The sequence below is a fragment of the Larus michahellis genome, chromosome 2 (assembly GCF_964199755.1).
Source record: "Larus michahellis chromosome 2, bLarMic1.1, whole genome shotgun sequence".
NCBI classification, from domain to species: Eukaryota; Metazoa; Chordata; class Aves; order Charadriiformes; family Laridae; genus Larus; species Larus michahellis.
Window position 1 is genome coordinate 94,872,527 of NC_133897.1, and position 19,217 is coordinate 94,891,743.

The following is a 19,217-nucleotide window of genomic DNA, read 5'->3' on the forward strand; positions in this document are numbered from 1 at the left end:
GAGGGAAGGGAACCTTCCTCTCTGCTCAGCACTGGGGCGGCCACATCTGGAATGTTGGGTCTGGTTCTGGGCTCCTCAGCACAAAAAACAAATGGTCCGACTGGAGCAACTCCCGTGCGGGGCCGTAAAGATGATTCAGAGACTGGAGTATCTTTCTGGAGAGAATGAGAGTTGGGGCTGGAAAAAAGAAGGCTCTGGTGGGGGATGTTATTAATGTGTATAAATACCTGATGGGAAGGAACGAAGAGTGAGCCAGGTTCTCCTCAGTGGTGCTCTATGACAGGACAAGAGACAACAGGCACAAAGTAAAAACCATGAAATTCCATATGAAAAAGGCGAAACAAGAAACCACTTTTTTTTTTTTTTTTTTTTTTTTTTTTTTTACTGTGAGGTGGTCTAATGCTAGAACAAGTTGCCCAGAGAGTTTGTGACTTCTCTGTATATGAAGATTTTCAAAACCTGACTGCACATGGTCCTGGGCAACCTGCTGTATGTTACCCTGCTTGAGCAGGGTGTTTGGGCAGGAAGATCTCTAGAGGTCCATTCCAGCCTCAACAATTCTGCGATTTGAAAGTGGAGACATTGAGCTACTAATATTGTTTTGGAATATGCTTGAGCTCTTTCTTCAAGATTACTTCCTATCCCCTTCATAACATTTTTGTTCTATCATACGAGAGATCTTAGGAACGTTAGTATCTTGCTAATCCTTTAAAGTTCTATGTCAAGTTAGGGAAAAAGTAATATGCTCAGATCAAGAGCACAAGTCTTGATGTTAACGAATTATTCTGTGTTTCCATTGTTTCGCTTGCCAGTAGCTGTCATAATATATTTTTGTCTTCATCGCAAGGGATCCAAAGATAAACTTCTGTGTTTAAAAGCTTGTCTTTTTTTTTTAATCATATCAGCTGATGATAGGATTCCTTCTTCCTCTAGATTTTGCGTTGCTCATTTCCTTAGACTGTCACAATTGTGACAGTACAACTGCTCTTTAATGACAAGTATAATATCAAGATTATGCAATATTTTATAATAGCTTGGAGGTTGGCTGAATTTCAGTGAGTGTGTTGATACTTCTTGTTGGTACTTAACCACAGTTTCCTGTTTTGTTGCCTTGAAGTTTTATCAGCAAAGGCAACACACAAGAAGTGTTGCTAATGGGCTCTGTGCCTTTCTGGATGGAAGGTTCCTCACCGTTCAGCTGCCTAATCAACAGGTATTTTTCTGGCACTCATGATCTTTTCTTTCCTGGCAGGTAGCCCTTCTGAGTCCCAAACGTGTCCTGTCCAATTCGAGACAGAATTTAAAACTAAACCAGTTAGCAGTTAGATGTTTTTAATCTATGTAAAATCTATGGTAAATCTATTTTACTACTTGGGAAAAAGTTCCATTTGCTACATACTATCTAGAGCATAAACCAAAAAGGCTAGATGAAAAAGTCATATCCCAGAATAGAAAATAATTGCCAGTTTGTATAATTTGTATGTACAGTAGTTGCTTTTAAAAAAACCCAAAACAACACAACAGCATTTGACTCTTCGGAAGCAAAAGAGCTATAAGTAGGTAAGGAACATGGCCAAATATTCTGAATAAATTAACTTTTTATTTTAATAGCTTTGTAGGATCAATCTTGCATTCCTGAGATTCCCTTTAGTAGTATGTCATCTATCATCTACTTCTATCGGACAGTATCAATCAGAGTATGATTTCTTTTTGTAATTTTTTCTAGCATTGCAAAAGGTTGGAAATAGAAGTTTTCTTAACACAGTGCCTTGAAAGCTTTGAACACTGAGAGCTTGCTTTCAAATTAAAACAAATGTCTGAAACATCAGTTCTTATCTGATGTATTAAATATTCACTCTTTGATTGACATAGTTGTTATAGCGCCTTAGGATGTGGGAGCAATTTATAATCCAACTTGTCAGGCATTAATGATTCTGAATATTTCTAATCTTCACTGCTAATGCTATTACTACTTTTAAACATGTCAGAGTAGGTCCCAGACAGAGCTGCGGCTGTCTCATTCATCATATAGATATTGCCGGCACCGCTTGGTGGATGAGGTCTTGAGATATATCTGGCTTTGTGTTACCTCTGTATTCCCTCAGTTCTTTGAGCCTAGTTGGGTCAGACGAGCTGATATGAATGCAAGAATGGGGTTACCCCAGCTGTGACTGCCTATTGATGCTTTAAAGTTGTTTCTTCCTGTCAACTTTTCTGCAACTCTGAATTTAAAGACCAGAATGTGGCCTGGATTTTCTCCCCATTTATTTAAAGAAAATTCTGGTATTTCACGTTCTTCATCTGTTTCTAAACAAAGCAAACCACTGAAATTGATAGGAAAATGAAATTTTAAATGGTTCTCAGTAAGACAGGATATTTATTTCTACATACTAAAATAAAATACACATACACCCCACCCCCCATCCCCAACTTTTTTTAAATTTTAAAAACTAAATCAGACCGTGGGACATAAGAGTGAGTGAGCTAATGCTACACAAGGCCTCCTTTGGCTTTGTAGTCTAAGAAGACGGGAGCTGCAAATAATGTTTTTCTGCAGTCAGGAATTGTATAGGGTTCCCCACTTTAGCAGCGGCTTTTTCCATAAAGTTGCAAGATCCTGATAGCCATTGGGTCTCCTTGTTGCTTTTGTCAAATCTGTTTGCAGTCATCAACTGTCTCAAAAGTTATTCAAGGATTTTCATGAATGCAGAGAGGCAGCGGTGCTTCAGTGTAATCACATTGGCATCATTTCCTTAGCAATCAAGCTCAGATAAATAAATGTTCTTTGTTTGGCAGGTCACTTCAAAATGACAAATCAGTAATTTCCTACAGGAAAATGTGAAAAATTATTGGAGCTGAGGTACGTTTTGCTTTTGATTATTTTGATCAGAGTTGATTAAAAACTGATGAACCTTTTCCTTTGGAGAAGAATGACAGATTTCATTTTTGTTTAAAAATGCTCAGTGACCCAATCTAGCGGATGTTCAACTGGGGAGGATAGGGCAAAGTTTAAGGACATAACATAGCTCACTCATATCTTTAGAGAATAAAAGATACAGGAAGGAGTCAGCATCTGGTACATTTGATGTGTTCAATGCAAGTTGGGCTACAAGCCTTCAAGAATTCACTGTGGGTAACAGACGGACGTTGTTGGGGGCAGAGATTAGCTATTCCTTTTCCCCACTCTTTTAAATAGCATGTAGTCCTCTGTATCTGTGAATTTGAACTGAATGTACATGCTATGTATATATATAAATGGGAGGGAGATTCTCATCTGGGGATATCTCTGTGGGTTTTTTGTTCAAACACAGATTTGCACCCAAGTTGTAATAGAATTAAATACTATGCTAAGTAGGTTGTTCATAACTTCTAATTGTACTTTTCTGATTGCTTCTGCAAACATCATTGTAAATTTAAATTTTCTATTGGTTTGCTTGTTTTTTAATTCCGTTCTGCTTGAAACCTGATTATTATGCACAAGTCAGCATGTTGTATGTTTTAGCATACTTTTTTTAAAAGGATTTATATTATACAGAGAGAAATCTGCCACCGTTTTGCCTGTATTTTAAACGGGGACAAAAAATGCGAAACTGTGCTACCAAATAAGTTATTGAACAAAAAGGCTCTATCTTTTCCTTTTTCATTGTTCCAACAGACTATGAACGTCCTCAGGAGACTGAGAACAGACCAGCAGTGAGAGGTAACCCATAAACACTGTAGAGCACTCTTGGGTTGCTCTGTTACTGTGAAATATAATTCAGGAAGGTTTAGTTGACATTTCTAACCTGCTAGTACTGTGTTTTCTTAAAATGCGTAACTGTTTCTCCAGTGACTCTGTGTGCTGGTCAATTGTCATCTACTGGACACAAAAATGTGAACAGAACAAAGGTGTTAAGTGATTCAGTGCAGCTGTATTAGCTCTTACTCCTGTGACTTTAATGTCTTAAACATTATCTTCACCTTTTATCATCAGTATGAGAAAGAAAAAAAAGAGTATTTCCAAAGCAACAAGAAGTAAAAAAGAAAAGACTGTCCTAAAGTGTGATTTTATACCTATCTGTGTGGTTTTCTAACTTCTAATCCTTGCAACTCTTTCATTCCCATCATGTGGGATTAGGTAGGGAAAAAACAATATACACATTGAAATTTGATTTACGGAAATATTTGCGGTTTGGAATATCGCTGCACATAACATTAGGAAGGGAGAACAAAAATGGAGGGCATGGACAGTGATTGCAAGTAGATTGCAAGGGCAGGCACGGTTAGGTCATAAATTATTTTTTCTGTCCCTCTTGGTTTCTAAAGTCCTGTTTTGTCAATTATAAGAAAAATATGTGAGGAAGATTTTAAAATATCAGGATTGGCAGATGGTATGCTAAGGCTCATTGGTACTGGAGTCTGTTTAGCTGTTTCAAGAAAAAGTTCTTTTAATAGCAACAATGTTGGCAAATTACTTGGATATTTAAGAAAACTGTTATTATCACTATTATTATTTTTCACCATGTTTTACACTCAGGTCTGTGCTCTATCCTCTGCCCTGTCAACCCTCATCATTCTCCATAGTTGTTCCTGTAACATCCTTGTCTTCACTCTTCTGAAAACACCACTGTTCAAATATTTATCTTACTCAGATAGCCAAAGGAAATGCATTTCTTCAGTGCAAATGGGGACAGGTGAGGTTACAGGTGAGGAACAAAATAATGTATCTCTAGTTTGAATAAACATGTGTCCAAAGGCATTTCTTGGCATCCTGCTTCCAAATCCATGTTTGGACGTGTCTACGTCTCACTGAAAATGAAATAAAAATAAATATTAATTTAGCTGATTGATTTCCAAGACCAGCTGCATTTGACTGATGTTTAAAATCAATCAAAAAATCCTTCAAGCTGAATAGAGATAAAACTTTTTCTCAATGTTATATAGTATGTTTTTGAAAATGTTTTATTATTGCTTGTTTCTTTTAGGAAGTTTTTGAATTCATGAAGTTTTACAATACTTTGGACTGGCCAAGAGCTATTTCAACATTTTTCTCACACACAAAAGAGACACAAGAGATAAATATGAGATTACTTTCACCAGTTCACAGAAAAAGATGCTTGATTTTTTTTTTTTTTTGTTTGGTTGGGTTTTTTTGTTTGGTTGTTTTTGTTTTTTTCCTAGTGAAGTGTAAGGTCATTTGAACCAGAACTATAAATCTAAAGCACTACAGGCTGCTGCTTCAATAAATCTGTACTGCTCTTGCTAATGTCTGTTCTATTTATGTGATAGTATGTAGGTAAAGTATAATACAATTAATATACACATTCAAAAAGTGGTTTTTTCATATTATTTAACAGCTTCTCTTCCATTGTACTATACTAGAAAAGAACCTTTTACATGCTAGCTGTAAAGTGTGAGCCCAGTGAGCACTAAAGTAAAAGGAGGACAAGGTACAATTATGTTAAAAGCCAGTTTTAAGTAGTCTTTATAACAGGATGAGGCTTTCTTTATATAAGTAATTTGGTGTTACAGAATATTTGCACATACTTTTTTCAAATCCACAATCTATTCAGTCTCATGGATATTCTTGGGGTCAGTTTTATTGGTGTTTGAAGGCAAAGAACTTTTTGTCAGTTTAAAGCAGGGCAAGGATAAAGGATAAAGCAAGCAGCATCCAAATTCTCTTAGTTTTTGGCAAACTTCTGCAATAAGCTGTTTGCTGGAAGCTTGAGCTAACAAGTTATTGATGTACAATTTGATTTTGCCATCTGTTTATACTCAAAAGCCATGCAATTCATTCAAGAATTAAAGTAAAAAGGGCACATATTAGGCAAGGAATACTTTTCCTTTCTATTTTTTTTTGTAAAATGACATAATGACAGCACTAGACTTCTCATGCCTACTTGGATTAAAAACCTGTAACCCAAGTTTGTCAAAGAAATTCTATTTGTTTATGAAAATGTGTGCACGTATTCTTGTTTGTCTGAATAGAGAGAGAGAGACAGCTTTCTCGTTCAGAAGGTCTCCCAACGTGCAACTACAGAAACTTAGCCCAACAGCGTATCAGCATCTTCAAATGCCCTCTGATCCGTGCTCTTGTTATTTTGTTCTTGTTCCTTCTGATATTCACAGGTAGTATTTCTGAGCCTGCGATGGCTATCCACACCTCTTGCTAAGCTCTGCGCAGGTGGGGTCCTGGCATGCTGACTCTTGTTTACAGCTGTCTCAATTTTTCCTTTATTCCTTGTGAGCTTAAGTAGACATGCCTGACTTCAGTTTGGTATGTGGCTGAAAGCAGCCATAGGAATGTCCAGCATAGTGGAATGATTAACTGGAAGAAATTATAATGATAATGTATTCTTTATTACTTTTGTGTATTTTACTCTAAGATGTTAGTAAAGTGTGGTCAGAGAGGAAAGGAAAAAAGTGTGTTCACTATTCCTCTAAAGATGATATTAAATCAATACTCTTCGTTTAAAACCAAATTAATAAAAATGTGTTTGTATAGATTATAGCATATTATAAAACCATTACAATGGATTAATGTGAAATACAAATATACTACTATATCTTGTTTAGTTATCTTTGGGAATTGCAGGCACAGTGGCATAAGCCATTGCTTTGCCTTAATGTTGGATGCTGATTAATGGAAAAACTATATGTTGTGGTATGTATGATCTAAGATCTCGAATAATATTTGGTCTGATTTTCTGAGGGGAAGTTATAGATGAGGCCTCTGCTCATTTTTAGTAAATAACTCTTTCCAAGCAGCCAGCTATTTAAAATTTATGACTTGCATAACTGTCAATATCTGTAGTTATGTTTCTGTAGCAAGTAACCTTTAAATCCATGCAACTGGAACTCATAGGCTCGAACTGAAAAGGCTGCTACTGTATTACTCTTGCAGATTATCCAGATAAATTTTCTTTGGCAAATTCTTAACAGTGTTGATCTATGCAGTGAATTTTTTGACATCTCTCTCAAAAGAACATTGATGATTCTGCTTGGAAACAAAGAAGGTGCTTTATTATCTTTTCAGGTATTTATTCCAACGTGTACATCTTCAGAGGTATGTTTTGTGCTGAAGAAAATAAAAGGGTCTTAACACATTGATTGCTTTTTCTTTACAGAACACAGCAGATATCCCTGCAGTCCTGACAGCTGAATGATGATCTGACATTTTTTAAAAAAATAAAAAAATTACTTGAAATAGAGCAGCCTTAAGATCAGAGAGTGTGTCTGTGTAAGACTACAGAATGTACATCTCAGCCAAGAAATGCTTGAATACACCTGGGAAACACAGGCCAATAGGGCTGCTTGGACATACAAGAATGTGTTACAGACTGATCCTGTACTGACTTAACAAACCATATAGATTGTGATCCTGTATTGTTGTGTGAACTTATTTTGATGGCTGTCCAGAGGCCCTTCTGTCTGTGAATTGTTCAGTCACTGAAGTTGCTGTGGACTCTGCAGAATACAACACTAAATGATTTTGTGCTTACAGCAGCTTTCAGAATCTCCCATCCTGCTGCTTTGTTCCTGCGCAATTCTGTTCTCCCCATAAATCCTGCAGTAATGTCCTCCCCCTAAAAGTCTTTGTGCTCTTTTTAATCCATATTCTGCAACATAGAATGGCAAGTGAATTCAGCATTATTTATGGCAACCTCTATAGACAGAAACCTAATTTTCTCATGACTTGAAGTACCACACAAACGTTCTTACTTCAAATAAGGGGCAGCTCTGGAATGCCATCTCCCAAGACTGTAGAGAGTTATCAAGTTATATAAAATTATGAAGACTCTGTTCAGATAAACTACCTTTTAACAAAGCGTGTAAAGGAGGGAAGAAGTGCTAGTTCTGACTGACTCACGGAGACTTTGAGTAGTGTGATACAATATCTTGTTGATGTGAATGTGATACAGGTATAAATACAAAGTGGTAAAAATACACTGAAAGTGGCTTCTCTGCTGTTCAACTTTCAGCGTGATGTGGCATACAGTTAGGTTGTTTTGTAAGAAGGAAAACACGTGGAGCTTGGCATCCTGTCTCCCTTGTTCAAACCTTCACAAAGAATAACTTAACCTCCTGCTCCTTTGTTGCACAAGAGATAAGACAGGCCTTGACATCCCTGCATAGAAGGTGACTGACTGTCTGGTGTGCTGTACGCTTCCTAATTAACTGGTTTACAGCTGTCAAAATGATTGTTTCTCCTAATCTGCATGTCTATTCACTACCCAGCTGCAAATTCCCATGGAAAATAATAATCTCTTACTATTCTTCCATTCTTTTAAATGTGTTTGATATTAGCAAGTAAGTTCAAAGGTGACTGGAAAGAGGTGAGTGGGAACAGACTGTATGGACCTTGAATCATTTGCCTTCCACATTTGTATAGAGTTTGACTTGGACAAGACCACTGTCTACATGAGACATTATATGCAAAGACTGCAAAAGTTCTTTTCAGCTGTGATGAGACTATTATGCATTTTTAGCATGGACCACCAGATATTTTTGCAGTAAATTTCTTTATACTTTGTCTTGATCAACTACATCCTCCTTCTATTTTCTGAACTATCACAAGAAGAAAGGTTTATTTTCCTGGCTATCATAGTGAAAAATGACCAGGGCTAAATATGGCTAGCATTTAAAAGATGCATGACTTTGTTTAAAAGATAAGTAATTTCTCTGTATCAAGGAAGTGCTTAATTTCTTCTTCGATTTCAAATGCTTGTGACACTGCCAAGCCTCAAGTGTTCAGACTGAAAATTTCCATGCTGAGTGTCTCTCTCTCAGCATGATTTTTTTAATGATAGTTCATAATTCTGTGATTCCAGAGAAGATGATGCAGGAAGAAATGTCTCAAGCCTGACTAGAGAGATAGGGGAAGCCAAAAGTTTATTTTTTTAACAACTGTAGAGCTTTGAAGCAAGAACTTCAAATCTGGCATAATTGGGATCCTAAATAAGCAAACTATCAATAAGCTTGCAGTTTTAAAAAGAGAATGCTATATTTTTCATAGAGAATATTTGCAATGGACTGAATTGAGATAATTTAGGACAATAAACTAAGAAATAAGATTTACTAAACATCAAAAATAAAGAAGTTATTCATATATATCCTGGCCTTGTTGGTAGTAAATACTGGCTTTCCCTTTAGATTTTTTTTAATCGACATTGCGGTGCAGTGTCTTCAGGGATCAATATCTAGCAACTTTATAACATTATTGATCATGAAATCAGTAAAAAGATTAAGTATTGGAAAACATAAATGTCTCTTATACTGTCTTCCTCTAATCCAGGTAGACTAGCAATCTGCTTAAATTCACTACTGTGTGAAAAGCCAAGAAGAAAAGGTATTTATGGTGAATTTATCAACACATTTATTTGTATGTTGCTGACATGCTCAAATACTCTCATGTTGTGAAAGGTAAAACCAATCTCTTAGGAATAAAGAAAGCCTAGTGGCAAAACAAAATCTGGGAAACTGGCAAATCTTCCTTAAATTGTGCTTATGTGTAATGTAAAAGCACCCTGAAAGTCTCAATCAGTCACACACGCTGTTTGTGTGCACGCATTCTCATGCATCGTTGTTTTTATTGCAGTTACAATACGAGGTGCTGAGAACTCTATTTTATGAGATACCGTAATATTAATAAATACGTTCGTGGTAAACTGTAGTTGAAGCCCTTGCCTAGACAATGATGTTCAGTGAAATGGTTCTTTTTGAAGACTGGAGAATGGGCCTCTCTTGGAATAATCATGGAAACTCAACTGTGGATGTTCATCTTTCATCATGTGGCTTTGAAACTGACTATCTATTCAAACGTTTTCCGACAAGGACACATGAACATAGCCAGTCAGAATTTGCTTCAGATCGGTTGAAAGGGATCTTAGCTGTTTGCTTTTAAATGGAAATTAATGTACGTTCTCTGTGACTGTAATACAGAAATTGTTTTTTTCCTGTATGCACTCAGCAAAAGACCGAAAGGAATTTATTACAGTCACCCCACAAGTCTAGTACTTTAATATGGTGCTACTTGAAAACCCAATTGCCTGAAATTCACTGTATAAGTCTACTTCATGCATGTGGGGAGAAAAAAAAAGCCCTTCAGCTAATTCCGTCTGCATATGAAAGGAGAACAGTTGCCGTCGCCATTTAAAGATCAAAATAGTAGTAATTAGGGATGGAAAAGGAGATGTTGTCGGTGTGTTACGGTTTTTGGCCTGTGTGTACCCTGCTCCCCTGGGGCTCAGCTGCCAGCTGTTTGCTGGGGCCCAGCCCCAGCCCCACATGGCCATGGCGGAGCTGGGGGGACATCAGCCCTGCGAGAGCAGAGCCGGGCCGGGCCACCAGGAAGGTAGCCTCGCAGGTGCCAGGGGGGAGATGGCCAAGGGAGGACTGGTAGTAGCTTGGGCAGATGAGAGGCACAGACCGGGATGTGGGCACGGGTCGACGGCAGAGGAGGAATCGGGCTGCGGGCAGGTGGCCCTTCAGCCCTTCCCACTTGCAGGCGTCTGCTGCAGGCTGGGGCCGTGCTGCCCCCCGCTTGCTCTGTGTGTATTAACTGGTGCATAACTCCTTTATACTAACGATTAACTGTAAATAACTGCTTTATATTGCAAAATGAGTATGCTTTGGTTGTCTCTCTGTGTAGCAGGCCCTAGGGGAGCGGGGGTGGGGGGGGCCTGGCAGGGTGCAGGAGGTGAAAGAGGCGAGGGGTCAGGACTGCTAGTACCCATCGGTAAGGGTTTTCTTCCTGGAACAAGGGAAAAAAATCATGTTCAGTGTTGTATAATCCTTACTCGTATAGAAGTAATTTAAAATCAGGCAGGTCCCTTCAGCTCAGTAGGAAACGCTGCTCAGATCAGCGCTTGTCGCTCATGGGCAAGCAGCGTGAGGAGCAGCTTGCTCTGAGGGCAGGGGTGCTCTGTAACAATCAAGAATAGCGGGGGTGGAAATGATGTGGAATAAAAACCCAGTTCCCCAATTGACATGTAGCTAATTATTTATTATCAACCACATTCTTACTGTAGAATCAGTCAAGGAATTATCCTACACCATTCCCCCCCCCCCAGCACATTCATTGATTGGTTTAGTGTACAAATGAAAGTACTTCTATTAATGGGTGTTTGATTTTTTTTTTTAAATTAAATATTTGATATTAATCATAGCCCCTATTGTTATGCCTATAACTTTTAAACACTGGTAAAGAGCAGAGATAATACTGGGGAGCTCAAAGAACAACTGGCAAATAGCGAATCATAAAGTAAGCATGAAAGAGGTAAAAAAATTGCATCAAAATTCAATTTCTGTCTCTAAATACACATATATGTCTCATTATGAAAGCTGACATAAAGTTTCCTGAGAGCTGTGATTCACACTGCCTTTCTTCTCAATTTCCCTGTGATACTGCAGACTGCTGCATTTTGGCAAGGATACGCTAGCTTCTAGAAGAAAGGGAATGGGGTAAAATTAAATGGTATTTTCTGTAGTCCACATCAGCACAAGAGCTGAGTCAATGTATTTGTGTTTCGGAACCATTATTGTTTTATTTGGAGCAACACCAGAAAGGCAAACTGCTATTCAAAAAGCAGACACTTCTCAGAAACATTATATTTGAATCAAACATTTTATACATACACACATTTCGTACCCATGTTACAATAAAAGTAGTAGAAAATGTTTAATGATGGGGAAAAATTAATGAGGCATAAAAAGCTTTAATAATTCTTATTGTGTAAAATTATTTTGACCATTTATCTCAATGGATATGCAGTTCACGATGATAGTAAAAAGAGGGTGAATGTATTTGCATAGAATTTTAAATTGGCTAATAAAGCTCATTTTGTTGCAGGTGAAAGTTACTGAAATTTGCTGCAGCTTTTTTGTACCAGTACGTGCCCAAATAACCTGACATGCAATGTGAGTTCACATCGTTCTGAACATGTGTGTCATAATATGTCTTGCCTCTGAATTTGAATTTTATGTAGCATAGCTGCGCAATGAATGGGCTCTGTGCATATGTCTTTTCAGATATGTATTTCTTATGTTGCATAGAAGTCATTGAAAAGTCCTGTTTTCATTTGCCTGTCTTACAGAGTTTTTTCAGAGGGTAATGTTTAAAAATGCCCTTTTCCCCCTCTGGTGTAGCAACACTGAAATCTTGAAAGAATCAAAGCTCATAAGAATGACAAAATCTTAACAATCTTTCCTTCGTCGATATGAAATAATAGGCAAGATATATGCAGAGCTGACTTTGGATGGAATAGACTGTATCTCGTAATAAAATGATTTCTCATGACCTTTTGATTCATAGATTATATTAATTCCTGATGAATAGCATACACCAAGATAGAGTAATCACGGTAACAAAAAGTCTGATGTGAAGATATTTTTGATAGGAAAAAAGGCACAGTTTCTATCTCTAAATGACTCTAGGGGATTGGAAGCCATTGAGTGGGTCATATGGTTCCCTAGGGACATTGGCCAGTAAAAGTGCTGTGGAATCCAAAGAGAAGCTATTGTCTGCCTTATAGGCAGGGTCTCCTCCTATCCATAGCCGTGGGAGAGCAGGATACAGCCTGCTACTTCCACGAGCTGAATCCCTCCTTCAGGATTCCTGCACATGTTGTTACCGGAGGAATATTCTTTAGTGGGTAAGAGAACACACTGTGGGTAGTCGCACAAACTGTCATTCAGAAATAAGCCTTTAAAAACGGGTTATTGGTTTGGGCAGGTGGATTGTATTAGTTATAGTGTTGGATTTTTGCAAAGGATATAAAAATCACATTATGAAAATGTCTCTTCTTCAATCAAGGACATCTGGCCAAACAGATTCTGGGAAATATTTGTTGTAAAAAGCTATGGTTGCATTCAAGCAGGTATTCAATGAAAGTAAAAATGTGAGCTGCCTGCGATCTACTACCTGAAGACTAACAGAAAATGAAAAAGGTGATGAAGGAGCTAATAATGTGTTAACTAAAGAGAAGATAGATGCAGAAATTCCATTAAGTTCCCAGTAAATCAATACAACAATAGCAAGAAGGGGAGGAGGAAAAAGAACAAACGCTGTGAGGAAAAAATGGCATTTTTTTTTTTTTTATGTAAACAAGGGTGCATAAGAATACCTCCTGGCAAGAGATTATTAGAAAAGGAATGTAGCTGTGACATTCACATTGTGAGAAGGTCAGTTTAATCTGAAGAAATACCTAAACATAAAAACAAGAATTTCCACCTACTGGTTTTCCTTTCCTACACACAGGGATGCTGTACTAAGTTTAGGAAATCACAATCTGAATTTTACACACGAGGCACAGAATGGAAAAAAAAGGTTTTATCTAAGCCTGTATATTGTTCCTGCAAAGTCACAAATAGAAAAGAGCCAACTAGGTTACGCTCACCTGTCCATATTTATACACAGTTGTTTCCCACATCACCTGCTCTATTTAATGTCTTCAGTCTGTTTTAGCTGACAATCTCAGATACAACATTATGTCTGCCTATGTACTATATTCCAACTCATAAAAAGGTAAAAATTAACTCCCTGTTGTCATAATACAACACAAAAACGTATTTGTTGTACTTTAACCAGTATTACAGAACTACACTTCTAGTTCTAGATGAATGCTAGGATAATCTCTGGGATATTTAAAGAAAATGGTACTTTCCTCCTTTTACTGAAGCTGAGTAAACAGCTTCCCTGAGGCCCCTCTGCTAGCAAGTATATCAACTTCTTTTCGTGCTTTGGTTACTCGAATCCTCCTTAATCATTGGGCTTTATAAACTGAAAGTCAGAACCAGGGAGTCACAAATGTTTGCAACTCAAACCATGTTAATAAAAGAAAACTATTTGAAATTCAGGAGAGAGAATCTCGTTACTTTCTTCCCTCCTGAAAAATACTTGGAGCTGCTCGGAACAATCAGAGCTGTTGCTATAATAATAGAATGGTTTTGGCTTGCAGAGACTGAAGTGAAGACTGGAAGCTAGAAGGAGGAGAGGTTTAATCCTATTAGTGTCTGTGATTAATTAGGTTTCTGATAGATTTGGTGATGTTACCCTATAAACAAAAATAAGCAGTAACTGCCCACAGTTGCCATTACATGTAGTTTTAATGTACAATGCTTGTGTTAGTTTTTCCAGTGAAGATCAGTAGGAAAGTTGCCTCTGAATTTCTTGCAGGTAAACGTTACTTAGGATGCATTTTGGAAAACTTTCCTTTTTCTCTTTGCCTGAACGAAGCAAAATTACAAAATCTTTGCAGTGATGAACAGTGATGCCTTTGGGGTTTTAGAAATGAACAAGTGGGATGGAGTCTCCACTAAACTGAACTGCATAGCAGTCAAAGAAAATCAATGGGATGGGTGGATGAGAAAATGCCTTTGTCACACCAGATGTAAATTGTCAGTGAATCCTTACCTATATGTTTCTGTAGGTTTTAGCATACGTACTAGAGCATAGTACCTACCTTATATTTTAGAATTACTCTACTGCAGTTAGGTATGCAACATCTTCATGGAATTTGTATGCTTGAGTCTTAGTTTCTCCTTGACTGTTTGTGTAAAAACCCTTCTGCTTTCCATGTGTTTTTTGAGGGCTGTGATAACTGAAAGCTCCTGTTTGTCACGTTCCTTCCTTCCTGCACCCCCATGCTGGCAAAGACATTTACATTAGAGAGGCTTCTTGTGGAGAACTATATCAGTGAAATTTTTTGACTGAGAATACAGTTCATGCTACTACAAGAGCTGTTCTGTGGCAAGTTCATAAATAACTTTTATTACAAATTCAACTTTCAGAGAAAGTCATTTGCCAACACATCCTTCAGATCCTGCACACCATGTCAGTTCTAATGAGTTAGAAATAAGTTCACTCTGCATTGGAAATTCATGATGTTTAGAGGCTCAAGCTGGCTCTTTTCTTGCCACTTCTCTTGTTATAACAAACGTTAATGCCAGAGATTTATGCTGAAGTAAGTAGACAAATCTCACTGTTGCAAAGGAATTACCAGGGAATGTAATGCTTTGGCATATTACTGTTAAATTTCAATATTGTACATGCACAGCATGTGGTGCCAGGAGGAAAGGGAGTTGAAACATCTGTATGGAAATCTGAATGCATCTTTTCAGGATGGACTACACCTCCCTGTAGAACATATTGGAAGCAGTACTTAAGATATTTTAGGGTTTTGGGTTTTTTTTTAGAATAACAAAACAAAACAACAAAACCCTACTTGCTGTAAAATTTAATGTAGATGTGATTTGAATGGTACAACCTACCAATTATGAATTGAGTTACTAATTTTCTTAATTGTCTAGAATAAAGAAGGTGAATTTTAAAAACATCGGAAGAAGCTGTTATGTTCTGTTCTTCCTCTTTCTAATTATCTGCTCAGATATCTGCATAGGCACAGGAAAGTTTAATTTTGCAATACTTAAAGAGCTTGCTTGAGATTCAGAAATTTGGGAACTGGGTTAAATTCTTGGCTCACTTGCATTGTAACCTTGAACATATGCAAGACAGAGACACACACTGCTGTCTTTTACTTTGACAGTCCCTACTCCATATGGTCAACTACCTGTTACCATGTGTTTACACAGTGCAGCTCTGAGCTTGATTGCAACCTGGCGTTACTATTGTTAAAAGAAGTGTGAATGGTTATTGGTGTCTGCTTCTGAGAAGTTGCGGCATAAAGGTGCACCACCAAGATATGTTTCTTTCAGCCTAGTTAAATACTTATTTCAAGTCTTGAACCAGTTCAAAGGGTCTGAAGCAACAGAAGGAAATAGGGCTTATGCAAATGAACCAACTTAAAATACATCTATCCCAGCTGCAGTTGTCTATGTGTCTGCCTTACTGCTCCCTATTGGGTTGCTAAGCTTCCACATCCATGCCTTGCCTTGGCTGTCATGTTTCTTCTATCAGGAACAAAAGTTTATTCCATTACTCATCGCTGTGTAATGACTTCCTTCAGTTCTCAAGTTGGTAGATCTTCAGATCCTTATAAAGAGCTGACTACAGTTTGTTCCTTTTACTGTGGTTGGACAGAAAGTACTGTACAGACAGGGACAGTGCATGACAACTTCCACCCCAGATCACAGAGTGAATCTGCTTTACAGATTTTGCTTTACAAAACAGAAGGCTCCTTCCAACCCAAACCACTCTATGAATCTATGAAATTCTCTGGTTCTTGAAAAATCTTTTTTTAATTTTTCTGAAATAAGATTTCAAGGGGGACAGTATAAAGGCTGAGATTACTCAACCAAACCATTTGTTTAGTGAAACATACTTAAAAAGCCCAATTGTCTAATACTCTGGAGTACTTTATTCAAAAGAAGTTAGCAATAAAATTGGCCTCCCAATTCCACATGTTCATGAAAAACTCATGGAAAATATGTATTTTGTTTTATTTTGGAATATTTAGACTTCATCAGCTCTGACCTATTCATTTATACACTTTAGCTTGAAAACTTTGCACATGATAAATTGCTTAGTTAATATTTTTTTATTTGATAACATATACTGCAAAGCATAATTCTGAATGGATCATGAAGGACTGTGGACTGCAGACTAGCCAGAGATCCGTAAAGTCAGTGTTGTCTCCAGTAGCAGGAAGAAATAATTTCGTGACATTAGCTGGGTTTATCGATTAATTTTATTCTACCTCCATTTTTCTCCAAAGTGATACTGAAAAAGAAGTGCTTCGTTAATAGTTTCTTAAGTCACTGTTGCGTCTCCAGTGTCATGCATTGAACAGAATATCTGTCCTGTAGGGGCTTTGCCATGTTTGAATATAATTTGACTGTCTTTTGCCTTTCTTTTTTTTTTTTTTACAGAAAACGAAACAAATGAGCAAATAAAACTGCCATGCAATTGGTCTGCAGATATACAACCTGTAAAGTTTGTAAAAGTCAAATAGCTTTATACAGAAGTTTGTTTTCACCTTTTACTCTTGTATTTCAGAGTCTTTATTTAGCCTTATAAAAGGCAAAAGAATAATTAACCCTGCTGAATTATAAATAACAAACTAATAAGAAAAGTATATGTATTATTAAAACTGATTTTTCACACTGTATTTTACACACCTTTGAATCCATTTCACCTTATAATTATACAATGCATATTCTCTCCTTGCAAATTTATCTTATCTCCAGTCTTGTATCATGCTATGAATATTATAATTTGGACTAAGGAAGGGGGTGAAGCTTGGGTTTTGAACATAGAGGTCTGGTGCCACAGCAATATCTTAATAGAGCACAGACATGAAATATTTAATTACTGTCAATATTATGAGTATTAATAATTTATGCTGAATCAAGATGTAAATGTTCCAATGCTATAAAGAGAGGGAGAGTCAGACATGAAGGTCTCATTCAGCCATGGAGGAGTTTAGGGCTGAGGTAGCCAAAAGAACAGAACCACACCACTCAGTAGCCTAAAATCTATTAGTAATTTACAAAGTGGGGTGGGTATACCATGTGGATAATGATTTCTGTTCTACACACACAGACACACACCCCAATACACACCCACAAATGCCTCCGGCACAGCAGTAGCAATAACCAGCACCACGGCCTTGGGGAAAGGACACTTGCTCCAGCTGATTGATGACTCTGACTCCTGGCTGGTGGCCAGGCCTTTGTGCACGGTGGATTGGGCTTGGCCTTCTGCTTGCTGTTGGACATCTGCGTTCCCCAGGGACTATTGTTTTCACCAATTATTGCTTTCCAACCTAGGTTGTTGGCATAAGCCTTGTTTGTTACCTCAAGCAAATTTTCTTGTGTTTTGCCATAACTGAAACCAATTAGCTGTTACGATCACTGAACATGCTATTAGCATATAAAATTGTTCATCTACATGTCTTTATTTCTTTGCTGTGCATAGTTAAACCATTAAAAAATGGCAGATTCAGTAAGAGCTTTTGTGAAAGCCTTCCTTGTAACAATTGCCTGAATGTTGCTGTGTTTTACCAGCACATACCAGAATCACCAAATGAGTTAGACCTAGGCAGATACAGTCAAGGTTTTACTTATCCTAGCACTGCTTTTGTGTAGGCTTCATCCCATGACACTGTTCTGCTGCTGTCTTTTTTTTCTTGACTTAAAAACTCCCCAACCCCCGAACTGAAAGGCCCTGAAATTTTTTATGAACCTTTTTCATATTTTGATCAGTTCCATGTATGGTCTCAATAGTCATACAGAAATATAAAGATTTGGATGATGTAAAACCATAAGTAGCAACAACATGGCTGTCTGTCTGTTAGGAAAATGAATGATTTTTTGCATCTAACAAATTTGTAGAGAGCTTAAAGTTATTACCACCAAGCTCTGCTCATCAAAAAAGGTGGGTGGTTTAAGCTGCTAGAACAGAGTTTCTGCTCCTATCTTCCACAGGCAGAAGAAATTTGGCTAGGAAATTTTAGCTTTTTGGCAGAAACATACTGGTATCCTTTATAGACAGCTGCCCTAGAGTAAAAAATGAAGGTTTTGTAGCTTGAAACCGAGCTAAATGAGGACACATGCCTTTATAAATGCAATACATTCATTATGTTCTACTTATCGTTGAAAGTGCAACATTTCCCATACAGAAAAAGACAAGGAAATAACAATGAAGGTTGTACACTATTTATGAAATAAATTTAGCCAAACGCATTCTTTCCTTTAAGATCACTTTATAGAGGCATATGCATATGCACACACAGACACTCCCCCCATCAAAGTTAAAATATTGGAAAATTTTCCAAATGTTTTTGGTTTTAAGTGTATTTTATATTTTATCAATGACAGATTAGCAGAGGAACAGGTGGTGTACGCATGATTCCATCTGAGGTGCTGACATGTTGACATCAAAATACAGGTTTTTCTAGATGGTGGAGACATTTGAACTTCCATTAGAGTCCATATAATTCCATTACAAATTACTTCATTACAGTCAGCTGCTCCCTGTTTCAAAGGGAAGATCACCCTTCTCATTTTTGCCCCCACCACTTTCTGCTGTGAATATATATACACACACTATTTTCAGATGCTTAAACTGGGTCCACTCTGTTCCACTCTGGACTGTCAGTCACTTTTTAAATTGTTGGCCACCATATGGGTGTTCATCCTGTTTGTTAAAGGCTTAAAATATCCGGTAGAAAATGGCTGATATATGTGCTTTTGCAGTTTCTTCTTTTAATGGAGAAATTGTGGCAAACTGGCTGAGGTGGCCTTGGAGAATAATATTCCATAGTTGAGTCCTTCTC

The 19,217-nt window shown here is 37.4% G+C and overlaps 1 long non-coding RNA gene across 4 annotated transcripts in view; it reads left to right on the forward strand.

Moving 5' to 3' along the window:
- Nucleotides 1–17,886, forward strand: part of LOC141739308 (uncharacterized) — a 31,975-nt gene extending 14,089 nt beyond the window's left edge. The window contains exons 2-7 of one of the 4 annotated variants that reach the window (XR_012585664.1): nt 2,797–2,860; nt 3,656–3,700; nt 4,517–4,685; nt 7,965–8,121; nt 11,834–11,901; nt 16,810–17,886. This is a non-coding gene — a long non-coding RNA (uncharacterized LOC141739308). Of the gene's footprint in view, nt 1–2,796; nt 2,861–3,655; nt 3,701–4,516; nt 4,686–6,886; nt 7,019–7,109; nt 9,654–11,833; nt 12,281–16,809 lie in introns of those variants that run through there. The other 3 variants (XR_012585662.1, XR_012585663.1, XR_012585661.1) reach the window with 3 other exon arrangements.
- Nucleotides 17,887–19,217: the final 1,331 nt, after the last annotated feature.